Source organism: Aulostomus chinensis, chromosome 15 (assembly GCF_037954235.1).
Source record: "Aulostomus chinensis isolate RoL2024-O1b breed Wild chromosome 15, RoL_Achi_v1.0, whole genome shotgun sequence".
NCBI lineage: Eukaryota > Metazoa > Chordata > Actinopteri > Syngnathiformes > Aulostomidae > Aulostomus > Aulostomus chinensis.
The window spans coordinates 24462663-24476672 of record NC_141334.1 but is presented as its reverse complement, the minus strand read 5'-3'; the positions used below and the strand labels follow the sequence as shown (position 1 = coordinate 24476672).

Sequence of the window (14010 nt, the reverse complement as noted above, 5' to 3'; positions counted from 1 at the left end):
TTCATTCATTCATTGTCTTACGCATATTCCTATCTATTAAGGGTCATGGGGGGGGGGGGCTGGATCCTATCCCAGCATCTACAGGCAAGAGGCGGGTTCACCCTGGACAGGTCGCCAGTCCATCGCAGGGCCAACATATAGAGACAAACAACCATTCACACTCACTTTCATACCTACGGTCAATTTAGAGTATCAATAAGCCTAGTGCCCAATTGCATGTATTTGGAGGTGGGAAGAAGCCGGAGTACCAGAGAGAACCCACGCAGGCACAGGGAGGACATGCAGACTCACACAGAAAGATCCCGTGCCTGAGCCAGCATTCGAACCCGGAGCCTTGTTGTTGTGAGGCCACAGTGCTGACCACTGCACCACCATGCAGCCTCCTTTATAAATTTATATTTACATATTTATTTAATTCATATATATAGAAAATAAACTTTTGCTTCATACAAAAGTAGACTGTTATTAACACTCAGAATGGTTTGTGGTTCTGCAGGAAGACCAGGTTCTTTTCCACCCTGTTTTAACAGATAAACGTCTCTAAACAATCAGGTTTATTTTGGTCTTCATTTAGCAGAGGATGGTTTCGATCCATCGACCTCTGGGTTATGGGCCCAGCACGCTTCCGCTGCGCCACTCTGCTCTACCATTTATTGAACAGGCTTTGCTTTAGGAATGCAGGATTGTGACAAGAACAGGAATTTGAGTCTTGAATGTTTCACCATTTGTCTCTGAAGCAGGAGGTCTTGTAGAAACAGGGACTGACCTGACACCAGCTCCCTCTGTTTCATTCATTCATCGCTGCCAGTAGGCCTCAAAACACACAAAACACCAATTAAATCCAGTCTCTTGGAGCCTAAAATGAAACTCCATAACACACGGTGGTTCCGCTGTGGCTCACACAGGTGAGTGAGGCTGAGCGCTCCAGTCTGCTCTGTGGAGTCATCAGACATCTGCACCACTCAGAGATTTGGTTGGTCTCTTTGAAAAAAATGCCAACAAACTAAAATCCTGTTGAATCCAGGAAGTTCTTGTTTCATTCTCATCCAGGTCCCATGAAAAAGAGAACCTACTCATTCATTCAGCTTCTGTGACAGCGTCCTACCCAGCCCACTTTGACTCCGTTTTTTAAAACTTGTGTGATAAAACACACAAACAGAACATAAAAAACATGGAAATATCTTTCAGCATCTGATCATACAATTGCACTGTCTTGTTTGTTTGCATGTTCTATTAATCAGATTGAATCATCTATTGATGTTATACGAGGTGTGTCTGTTTCTGGTGAAGCCTGTTTGGTCTGGGGGAGTTAAGATGGTGGGGGCTGTTTCAGCTCTGGTGGCGAAGGCTTTGGTGATCATTTTCAAATCAATACTGATGAAGGAAATTGGACAGCAGTTCGAGGTGAGGGTTGGTTCTTTGTTAGATGTCAGTATTTAGTGATATACTGGCAATATTCATGAATGTAGGAATTGTGGATGTAGTTCTTATTTCTCAGGTTACTGTGTGAAATAGCAGTGAAAGAGTGTCAGAAATGATCATCATGTTTTGCTGGAAACCATTTAGTCCAGATGATTGGTTGTTGGGTGTTTGATTTAGGTCTTTATGGAATTGTGCTGGGGTGATTGATGCATCTAAATGATCAGATAGTTCTTTGGGTAGTGGGGGTTCATCCAAGTTGTTTAGATGTCCACATGATCAATGTCCACATGATCTATGTCCATGTGATCAATGTCCACATGACCACATGATCTATGACCACATGGGGTTAGAGTCAGGTAGCCCACAGTGTTGTCAGTCATGACTGTGGGCCTGTCTTTGACACCTTCTTCGTTTTTGCAGTTATTATAATTATCATATAATTATCTTTCATTTCTGATTCAGATTCAGATTCACTTTATTGTCATTGTAACGAGTACAATGAAAAGTTAAGGTGCAAGCGTATAAAAAAAATCTAAAAAAGTGACAAAAGCAATATAAAACAAAGTGATGAACAATATACAGACTTAAGAAGTCTCTGAAACTCTATTACGTAAACATGGTTTACAGGTGTAGAGAGGTGGGTGCTAAAACCATGTAAAATTGCATTGACAGTGGATATTTTAAAGAGGTAGTGACAGTTGCATGGCATCGATATATTGCACTTATTTAGTAATGGAAGAAGCATTTATGGCTCTGACAGCAGTTGGAAAGAAACTGTTCCTTAGTCTGTTTGTCCTGGTTTGCATGGCCCTGTACCGTCTGCCTGATGGCAGTGGCTCAAACAGTTAATGTCCCAGATGGAAAGAGTCCTTCAGGATGGTGTTGGCTCTCCTGAGGCTGTTGGAGCTGTGTAGGTCCTCCAGTGCAGCTACAGGGCACCCAATGACCTTCTCAGCCATTTTGGTGACCCTCTGGAGCTCTTTCCTGTTTGCCCCTGTGCAGTTGCAAACCATGAACAGAGGCAACATGTGAGGATGCTCTCCAAGATGGAGCAGTAAAAGACAAGCAGTCTCTGGCTGATGCTGTTCTTCCTGAGGATTCTCAGGAAGTGGAGTCTTTGCTGTGCCTTATTGACCAGCTGTGTGGTGTTCTTGTCCCAGGTCAGTTTCTCCTCTAGATGGACTCTGAGGAAGCAGAAGTCACTGACCCTTTCCACAAAAGCCCCACCAATGAGAATAGACTTAAAGTCTGTTTTCTATTCCTGAAGTCAATGATTAGCTCCTTTGTTTCAGATGTGTTCAAGAGCAGGTTATTGTCTCTTCACCACACATTCAGCTGTTGCACCTCATCTCAGGAAGCGGACTCGTCGCCTACAGAGATGTAGGTGTTGCTGGCGTGGATGGATGTACCGTCTGAAGTGTAGAGGTTGAAGAACAGGGGGCTCAGCACGCAGCCTTGAGGGGGAACTGGAGCTAAGTGTGAGAGCTGTGGAGGTGTGGGGGCCAATCCTGACCCTCCGTGGGCAGTCTGATAGGAAGTCCTTGATTCAGCAACATATGGAGAGAGGAAGCCCAAGGTTCAGCAGTTTCCTCATGAGAATGTGGGGGAGGATAGTTTTGAAAGCTGAACCGTAGTCCACAAAGAAGACGGGTGTAGTTTCCTGGTTTCTCCAGGTAGATGGACTCAATTTTATATCGCACTTTTCTACCTTAGCGGCACTCAAAGGACTTTACAGTGGTATGTCATTCATCCATTCACACACATACTCACACACTGATGGTAGAGGCTGCCATGCAAAGCGCCAACCCTTCTTATCAGGAGCAATTGTGGGTTCTGTATCTTGCTCAAGGACACTTTGACATGGTCACCGGGGTCGAGGATGGAACCAGCGACCCTTTGGTTGGTGGGCGGCCACTCTACCCCTGAGACATGCCGCCCACCAGGTGGGTCAGTGCTCTCTGAAGTGCTGCGTTCACAGCGTCCACTGTCAACCTGTTTGTTGGTATGGTTCTGAGCTGGGGGTTATAAAGGTTGTGATGTGACTCTTAACCAGTTTTTCAAAGCACTTCATCACCACTGGTGTGAGTGCAACAGGCTGGTAGTCACTTGTGGGGGATTTCTTGGGCAGGGGGACTACAGAGGAGGTCTTCAGGCAGGATGGGACTGTAGACTGAGTCAGGGACAGGTTGAAGAGTTTGGTGAAAATCCCTGTGAGCTGGTCTGCGTAGTCTTTCAACACCCATACAGAGACGCCATCAGGGCCTGTTGCTTTGTGTCAGTTGGCACCCCTCAGCGTGCGCCTCACTTTGTGCACCCCTATCATGAGAGGGTACACCTTGCCACTGGTAGCGACGTGACTGTTCCTGGTGGTGCAGACTTGAAGCAGGCAAAGAAGAGATTCAGTTCTTTTGTCTGTGCAGTGTCGCCCTCAGCTGCTCTGATGCCGGGTTTTGTTGTTGGTGAGGTGCTGGAACGCCATCCATGCCTGCCTGCTGTTGTTGCTGTCCAGATGATCGTCGATCCTCTTCCTGAAGTCCTCCTTGGCCTTCCTGATGCCTCTCTTCCGGTTGGTGCAGGCTGTGCTGTAGAGAGCCGTGTCGACAGCTTTGAAAGCAGTGTTTCTCTCCCTCAGCAGCTGCTTCTCCTCCCTGGTCATCCAGGGTTTGTGATTGGATAGACCCAGATGCGTTTCTCCACTGTGACCGTGTCTGCACAGTCCTTGCTGTAACGTAGTACAGTGTCCATGAAAACATCCAGGTCTTCTTCCTCAACAATGCCCTAGTCAGGGTCGAGACAGTCCCGTGGGGGTGGGTTTGGATTTCCCAAGGAGATGCAGGGATGAGTTGTAGAGTGATGTGGTCAGACCTGCCTAATACCCCTTTGAACTTCTGAGGTCAAGAACACTTTGCCACATCAAATGGACTGATTTTATAATTTTTGTTAAAATGGGTAAACATGAGCAGTGTTAATCACATTGGGGCACCAAACACTTTGATAAGAGATGAAGCACTTTATTAGCAGGGATTTGCACACAATTTGGACAGAGCAAATTTCACATTCAGTGGTGGAGCATTTTTGTACTTGAGGATACCAGTGACAGGATTGAATGGGTTGGTGGTTCCTGGAGAGGGGGAGTCCAGTGACTGTTGGTTCCTCTACCTGTAAGAGAGCGTGCCCATTATAATTGATTGGAAGTGAGTGGGTACCATGAGGAATTACTTAACTTTAAATGGTTATCTTGTAGTTAAGTAATATTGGTAGAAGTGCTAATCAGTGACTGTGTGTGAAGACTTACCTACCTGTCTGTCTGTCTGTCTGTCTGTCTGTCTGTCTGTTCCAGGGTGCGCCACTCAAAAGAATCCTCCAGGCAAAAGAGCCAGTTTAAGAGGGTTCCGGGAGGGACCATGTGTTATTTGGGAAGAGGGGTGTGTGGAGCCAGGAAAGGGGTTTGGTGATGTAAATTCTCACAAATGTTTTGTGTGGATGAGAGTAAGAATCATAAATGTATTTGGGGTATTTTATCGTATTTAGATTTTTGTAAGGGGTGCTGTAGGGAAGTTTATTTGATCAGAACTGGTTATGGTGGTTTCCTGTCTGTTGGTCTGTCCCGAGTGAGCAATCAGTGGCACAGCATAAAAAGGGGCCAGTTACCATCAGCCTGTGCTGCTGGTCAGGAATCCTGGGCCTGACCAGCCATGAAGGGTGACTTAGAAAATTTTATAAAATGTATATTTATTAAATGCACTGTCTCATTTCCCTGCTGTTTCTGACCCATCACCGCCACGGTCATCCTAACACCCTTTCACACTGAAACACACGTTGTCAAAGCGTAAGGTCTGAGGGACTGCTTAAAACAGAAAGAGTTGTTGAAGTTGCAAATGACCTAACTCAGTGGGAACACAAAGAGAAAAGGGTCAAGAATTGACCCTTGAGGAACACCACATATAATATTTCCATGACTGGAGAAGACACTGCTAAGGCCAGAGAAGGTTCTGTTCCTGAGGTATGACTTGAACCAATCAAGAGCAGTCTCAGTCATACCCACCCAGTTTTCTCATCAAGCAGTTAGTATGTCATGACGACAGTGTCAAATGCAGCTGATGAGTCTAACAACACCAGGACAGTACAGCAGCCAAAATCAGAGTTCATCCTGATGTCATCATCGACTGTCAGAAGTGCAGTTGCAGTGCAATGATGACAAAAAAGCCAGACAGAAACTTTTCAAAGAGTGAATGTTGAGCTCTGACTGGGAAACTGGATAAAAAGACTTGAAGGTGTGGTCCCGTTCTCTGTATAATGAAGTAAACAGAGATGGAACAATTGAGGTTCTGATGTTTGAGACCTTTCGAACAAAAAGGAACGAAAAGATTGACATCTCTCAATAGAAGTTACTTCAGCAGTCACAGGAGGGCAGTGGATCAGGGAACCGATTGTCTTGAAAAGCAGCCTAGGGTGATGGGGGTTAGCAGCAGTAAGTTGAGAGAAGTACTTAGATCGTTCCTCTTCTGTTAAAATCCTTGAAAAGATCCTTCATCATAACGAGATCACACTGTAGAGGATTTCCATTTCCACTCAGTATTTATCCAAGTGAAGCAGCCCCCCCGCCCCCAACCGGAGAGCCTAAGATTATTCCAAAAACTATGACCATGAGGACGCCTGAAAGAGAGGAACTTCAGACTCTGACGAAGTTTCAACAAGGAAAATAAAATGTGCTAAAATAAAATCATTACCAATAAAAGATGGCTCTTAGATTCCACAGACAACCCTTTGAAAGTGAGTGACTAAACTGACTAGCAGGAAGTATTTTAATAGTAATCAAGACAGACAGAACCCACCTGTGCAAACACATACAAACAGATTTTTTTGACAGTCTTGCCATGTAAAGTACTGGAGTACTTGAAACCTGTATGGTGGCAGGTAAATTATTGAGGGAGGAAAGATGCTCTTCATGATGAGTGGGAGTGGCTACTGGCTCAGGGTCATGCTGACATAAGCATCAATCAGAATGAAAAGTAATGAACTTCATGAAGTTTTGTCAAACACCTTTCATGTTGGGGTGTGGGCCATCAGATCTGTGAAGGACAGGATCGGTCCAAAAACAGTCAAAGTTGCTGATAAAACCAGAACCAGTTGCAGTCCAGAAGTCTTTCAGCCATTCATGCAGACCGTAAAGACGGCTGAAATGCTCCCTGCATTTGGAAGGAGCAGGGATGGGGCCAGAAGAAACACAGAATTGAAATTACAAGAGACTGGACTTGGTCATTAAGTGTGATTGACTGACTCTTCATGATGTCATTGGTGCACACCTGGATAATCAGACTGTCAGCTGAGGGGTGGAGATCGATGAGTACTGGGGACGGTTTGATAACGTCCACAACTTTGGCACCAGGAAGACAGTTGGTGATAGCACCTGGGAGTTCAAAAGACCTGATGACTGAATCACCAATGACAAGGATTTCAGCAACCATCGTAAACAGAGAGTTCAGATGAGAGAGAAAACCTGCTGTCAGCCTCACCAGCGAGGGCAGTGGCATAGGCAGCAGAGTTCAATGAAGCAGTATCAACCTGCAAGTCTCAGCTAGAGGTGATGTCACCACTGGCTTTAGTCATAACCAGTGCTCCACCTAGCAGCAGGGACGATGGTGAAGAAACAGTGGAAGCGCTCACAGAGTTGGAGACAGCAAGAGGACAGAGATAATCACAGTGTTTCCCATGGGAAACCGTTGGATCCACTCAGGACGGGCTGCTCCAGAGAGGTCGAGGCACCCATAGCCACTGGGTCATGGAGCTCTTTGAGCAAAGTAGTTTGACACACAAGAAGGTCGTCTGGAGAGAATTGAGGAAAAGAAATCCGTCTCCCCTTCTCCCCAACCGACATACGCAGGAGAAGATGGACATCAGTTGAGCCGAGAGCAACACTATTTGCTGGATTCTCAGAGCTGCGGGGCCATCCAGGTGCAGCGCGTCCAGCCAGGAGAAAAAACAGGGACTGCTGCTTGAGGACATCATCCAGGAGGCTCTCGATGGTGTGGAGTTGGGATCTCAGACTGGACAGCTCTGGATGCTGAGTTGTCCAACCAGCCATCACATCACCTCCTGAACAGGTACTGGATGGTGATTCAGCAGGAGACGGGAACATAATCAATGTTGAATGAATTGAAAAGCTGCCACCAACCTGCAGGATGAACTCCTTCACTAAGTGGGTGGTTCAAAGTCACTGGTTTCATTCCAGCTTTGACCTGAGCACAGGTTCATTCACATTTCCAGTGGCAGGGTGATACTTTCTCACACTTGTGGACAAACGTCAGCGTTCTTCACACAGCAGCTCGTCTGATCAACAACAGAAGAAGCTCAAGGGCATCGATCCCACTACCTCTCGCATACAATATACGAGCGCTCTACCATTTGAGCTAATTCCCCTGCTAATGGCCACAGCAGATAATTCAGCTTGACCTTCATGCATGGTTGTGGGATTCACCAGTTGAAGCTTCTCTGGTTGACCAACATGTGGAATCTTTTTCAATCCTCCAGTGGATGTTTAAGTGATGAAAAATATGTGTGTGTGTTCATGTGCGGACTTTCCCTTGTAACAACTGATTTGATTTGGAAACCATCTTTTCTAAATCTCCCTCCAAAAAACCTCTTTTGCAACTTTGTACCACAGTTGTGTCCTCATCAGGCACCACAGTATCCAGTATGTTCAGTTCAAACAAGTCGTTCGTGATTGATGTTCACGTTAAATATTGATGTCATCATTGATTCTCCTAGAATCATCTGAACAAACCCTCCCTCAACATCATGAAGCAAAACATATTCACATTAGTGATTCCATTGATGACGTGAAAAGCTGAGTTCATCAGACTGGTCTGATAGGATCAACTACTGTTGGCTCTGGAGTGGAAACAGCAACCTGTCAGAAAACATGAGTCAGATCAAAGTCAAGATTAAAGCAAGAGCCTCAAGATCAAAGTCAGAATTCATGATGATGTCATCAGGGCTTTGATGGTGTATTTATTTGTACCTAGAATTCTGTCTTTGATCTCAGGAGGACATGAAAGAAACACAATGAAAAAGTATATAAGAGCACATTCAGCTTCCTTAGAAAACACTTGAACTGTTTTACAGTCGAATTTGTTTGAAACAGTTTACAACACTTAGTGACAGTATTTAAGTGTGGAAGCTTGGGGATGAACATTTTTATAATCACTCTGTTTATATGTGTTGGCCCTGCCACGGATTGGCGACCTCTCCAGGATAAACCCCGCCCTTCACCCGAAAACTGCTGGGATAGGCTCCACCCCCCAAGAACCATGACAGATCATCAGTATAGAAATGGAAATTTATCTGTGAGGTTAAATTTAACGCCTCTATCAGTAAACTTCTGCTTCAGTCGAAAGTAGATTGTTGATACTCAGAATGGTTTGTGGTTCTGCAGGAAGACCAGTTTCTTTTCCACCCTGTTTTAACAGTTAAACATCTCTACACAAGCAGGTTCATTTTTTTCTTTACATTTAGCAGAGGATGGTTTCGATCCATCGACATCTGGGTTATGGGTCCAGCACTCTTCCGCTGCGCCACTCTGCTCTACCACTTATCGAACAGGCTTCGCTTTAGGAGTGCAGGATTGTGACAAGAACAGGAATTTGAGTTTTGAATGTTTCACCATTTGTCTCTGAAGCACGCGGTCTTGTAGAAACAGGGACTGACCTGACACCAGCTCCCTCATGGAACCATGGTTCATTCATTCATCACTGCCAGTAGGCCTCAAAACACACAAAACACCAATTAAATCCAGGCTCTTGGAGCCTAAAATGAAACTCCATAACACATGGTGACTCCGCTGTGGCTCACACAGGTGGGTGAGTCTACATGTTCTCCCTGTACCTGTGTGGGTTCTGATGATGTCATCAGGGTTTTGATAGTGTATTTATTTCTACCTTGAATTCATTCTTTGATCTCAGGAGGACATGAAAGAAATAATAAGTATATAAGAGCCCACTCAGTTTCATTAGAAAAAACTTTAACTGTTTCACAATAGAATTTGTTTGAAACAGTTTACAACAATTAGTAACAGTATTTAAGGGTGGAAGCTTTTTTTGTATTTTCAAATTAATCCAAACTTAAACTGGGGATGAGCAGTTTTAGGTAGTTCATATTCTAATATACAGAGGAAGTCTTGTCATTTACTTTTGGAAAAAAAGAGAAAAACTACGTGAAGCTCCTGGCCCCAGCTCCAGATGGTAGAGACAGATAAGAGAGAGACAAGGAAGCAAAGAAGTGTTCTGATCCTCTTCAGTGCTCTGGTGTTGTTGAGTGCTTCTCAGCTACGTCATGAAGACATGCTGGCAGTGGGCGCTGGTGGAAGTTTGCAGCACTCACTGGAAAGTCCTGAGGCTCGTCCCATTCTGAAGCAGCAGCTGCTCCAAGCCAGACGACTCTTTCACTCTCTTGTGTAGGAGTGAAGAACTAAATCAAAATAAAGAATTATTACTGTTTCCCAGAGGCATATTCCTCTTGTTCTGATACAAAAAACTCATCAGCTTCTATCATGTAGTTACAGAAATGTTGATGACACACTGGGATGTTTGGTTTGAATGCTGTCACTGTCAAGTGCCAGTTCATGATTTTGCAGAAAATCCAACATGGTGCAGTGGTCAGGATTGTCCCCTCACAGCAAGAAGGTTCTGGGTTTGAGCCCTGGCTCCAGCACAGGGTCTTTCTGGGTGAGTCTGCATGTTCTCTTTGTGCCTTTGTGGGTTCTCTCTGGTACTCCGGCTTCCTCCCGCAGTCCAAAGACATCAAGAGGGGATGAGGTGTCATGGCAGAAAAAGGTGGATGAGAGGAATCAGAAGACTGAGACCTCTTTATTCTCAGCAATGAACCCTACGAGCAATGCAGTCAGAGATGTCTTCCAATGATAGAGAAGATGATATACATTTTTATACTGATTTCAGGCTGTGTGTGTGTGTGTTTGTGTGACATGATGGACTTTATACTATCTTCAGGTACCAGAAAGGAATTGGACATTCCTGGATATGCAAAAGTAGAGAAGTCGCGCACATCCCATGAATAGGTGCTGGACTACACATCAATATAGAAAGGCAAAAAAGAGTCCGCACACATCAGCTGACTTTTGTGCATTCATTTAGCACATCACCATACAGCGGCGTTTGGAGCATAGCCGCTCTTCTTCATGCGAAATCCTGTTTACAGGACGCCATCTTTTAATCTACCCTGAGGGATCACATGATTAGGAATTTTTTTCCACTATTCACACCGTGACAAATAAATACATACATATGTACAAAAATAAACACATCAAAAAACACAAGATAATTATAATGTCATATATACATAGGACTTTAAATTAAAACAGATGGAAAACACATCAGGCCGGCCGGCCGGGATAAATCTAGTAGAATATAGAGGCGCCGCTTAATATTTTTAAGAAATTGCTTTATCAATAGGATGGTTATTTAACATTTGAATCTAAAGATATTTTAAATTATATGATAATTAAAACTGATCCATCCTTAGACAGGACCAAAGGTACCTGTCATATCCATTGTATTGAAGCATTACACAGATAGAAATATAGAGGCAGAATCTCGCAGGCACATGCATAAGAAAGTCAGAGGTACATGAAACACCACCTTCATAAACCACATGGAAATTATTTCGATGGCTGCAAGACCATCAAAAAAGTCACTCAAACATCGCAGAAAGAGGACCATGAACAGTTTATCGGAATGGCTTCATGTTGAAGTCCTCATTAAGTCCTTTTGATGCTGGAATACCCAATGTATTTATCCAGAATAGTTCCCTCCTGAGGAGTAACGTGTCCACATTCCCACCTCTGCGAGGGGGTTTGATGGATTCAATCCTGATGTATTTGAATGAGGTGACCCCGTGACAGGCTTCTGTGACGTGGACAGAGACTGGACTGGAAGGTTCCTGGTTGCGGATAGCGCACCTGTTATCTGTGATTCTGGTCTTGTGGTTTTGCCAATGTAGGAGAGGCCGCAGGGACACAGACGAATGTAAATGTCATTTTTTGTTTTACAGGAGATGATGTTCTTGATGGGGAATCTCCACCAGGACCCTTCCAGTCCGGTCGCTGTCCACATCACAGGAGCCCGTCAAGGGGTCACATCTTGGACCTTGGCTGTCTTTATGTGTGCGTCTCTGTACCATGTGTATGTGTGGTGTACTTTGCTTGCTTTCCCACATGACTGCTGTCCTTGTTATGTGGGCTGACATATTTAACGTCAGCACAGGTCTCATTCTGCCACAGAGGTTCATCCAGACTCCAAATTGACCGTAGGAATGACTGGGAGAGCCAATGGTTGTCTGTCTATATGTGTTGGCCCTGCCATGGACTGGTGACCCATCCAGGGTGAACCCACCTCTTGCCCAAAGGCTGCTGTGATGGGCTCCACCCCCCACGAACCATTGCAGATCATCAATATAGAAATGGAAATTTATCTGTTAACTGAATCACAAATGCTTTTGTAAGTAAACTTCTGCTTCAGTCAAAAGTAGACTGTTATTAACACTCAGAATGGTTTGTCCTCCTCCTGGAACCGTCACCTTACCGTGGTGGAGGAGTTTGAGTGCCCTAGTAACCCCAGGAGCTATGCTGTCGGGGGCATTTTGCCCCTGGTAGGGTCACCCAAGGCAGACTGGTCCTAGGCGAAGGGCCAGACAAAGAACGGTTAAACAAACCCTTCATGGACCCGGGGTGGGGGCTCGAAGGCGAGCGCCTGGTGGCCGGGCCTTGGTCCGTGGGGCCCGGCCGGGCCCAGCCCAAAGAGGAGACACAGGCACGTCCTCCCTTGGACTCACCACTCATTGGGGGAACCGGAGGGGTCCGGTGCAATGTGGTTTGGGTGGCAGTTTCAGGCGGGTGCCTCGGCTGTCTGAACCACAGACATGGAAGCTGGCTTTTGGGACATGGAACGTTACCTCTCTGGTGGGGAAGGAGCTGGAGCTGGTGGAAGAGGTTGAGCGTTACCAGATAGATATAGTCGGCCTCACCTCGACACATAGCTCTGGGTCCGGAACCCGAGTCCTTGAGAGGGGTTGGACTTTCTCTTTTGCTGGAGTTGCTCCAGGTGAGAGGCGGAGGGCGGGGGTGGGCTTTTTGGTTGCCCCTCGACTCTCAGCCTGTACGTTGGGGTTTACCCCCGTGGACGAAAGGGTTGCTTCCCTGCGCCTTCGGGTCGGGGAACGGGTCCTGACTGTGGTCTGCGCATATGCGCCGAACACCAGTTCAGAGTACCCACCCTTTCTGGAGTCCTTGGGAAGGGTACTGGATGGTGCCCTGGCTGGGGACTCCATTGTCCTACTGGGAGACTTCAACGCTCACGTGGGCAACGACAGCATGACCTGGAGAGGTGTGATTGGGAGGAACGGCAGTCCCGACCTGAACCCGAGTGGTGTTCAGTTATTGGACTTCTGTGCAAGTCGCAGTTTGGCCATAACGAACACCATGTTCGAGCATAAGGATGCCCACCGGTGCACATGGCACCAGGACACCCTAGGTCGCAGGTCTATGATCGATTTTTATAGTTGTATCATTTGACCTGCGACGGCATGTTCTGGACACTCGGGTGAAGAGAGGAGCTGAGCTGTCAACTGATCACCACCTGATGGTGAGTTGGATCAGATGGCAGGGGAAGATGCCGCGCAGACCTGGCAGGCCCAAATGAGTAGTGAGGGTTTGTTGGGAACGCCTGGCAGAAGAACCAGTCAGAACGATCTTTAACTCCCACCTCCGGCAGAGCTTTGACACGGGGGTAGTGGGGGACATTGAGTCCGAATGGGCCATGTTCCGCTCTGCCATTGTTGAGGCGGCTGCTGTGAGCTGTGGCCACAAGGCTGCTGGGGCCGGCCGCGGGGTAATCCTCAAACCTGCTGGTGGACACCAGAGGTGAGGGGAGCCGTCAGGCTTAAGAAGGAGGCTTACAGGGCATGGCTGGCCTGTGGGTCTCCAGAGGCAGCTGACCGGTACCGGCAGTGTGGTTTTCGTCCTGGCCGTGGAACCATGGATCAGCTCTTCACCCTCGCTAGGGTGCTGGAGGGGGCATGGGAGTTTGCCCAACCAGTCCACATGTGCTTTGTGGACTTGGAGAAGGGTTACAACCATGTTCCCAGGAGCATACTGTGGGGGGTACTCCGGGAGTACGGGGTGGATGGCCCTTTACAAAGGGCCATTCGGTCATTCTACCGGAGGAGTGAGAGTCTGGTCCATGTGGCTGGTAGTCAGTCGGACTTGTTCCCAGTGAGGGTTGGACTCCGCCAAGGCTGCCCTTTGTCACCAGTTCTGTTCATAACTTTTGTGGACAGAATTTCTAGGCGCAGCCGGGTGGTGGAGGGGGTTGAGTTTGGTGGCGGGATGATGTCGTCTTTGCTGTTTGCGGATGACGTAGTCCCCTTAGCGCCATCGGGCCACGACCTCCAGCTCTTGCTGGGACTGTTTGCAGCCGAATGTGAAGCGGCTGGGATGAGAATCAGCACCTCCAAGTCTGAGGCCATGGGCCTCAGCCGGAAAAGGGTGGTTTGCCCACTCCGGGTCGGGGGGGGGGT

General features: G+C 46.7%; 1 non-coding gene across 1 annotated transcript; it reads right to left on the bottom strand.

Moving 5' to 3' along the window:
• Positions 1–571: 571 nt before the first annotated feature.
• trnam-cau (transfer RNA methionine (anticodon CAU)) lies at positions 572–643 on the bottom strand. The gene has a single exon. It is a non-coding gene; the product is annotated as a tRNA-Met (tRNA).
• Positions 644–14010: the final 13367 nt, after the last annotated feature.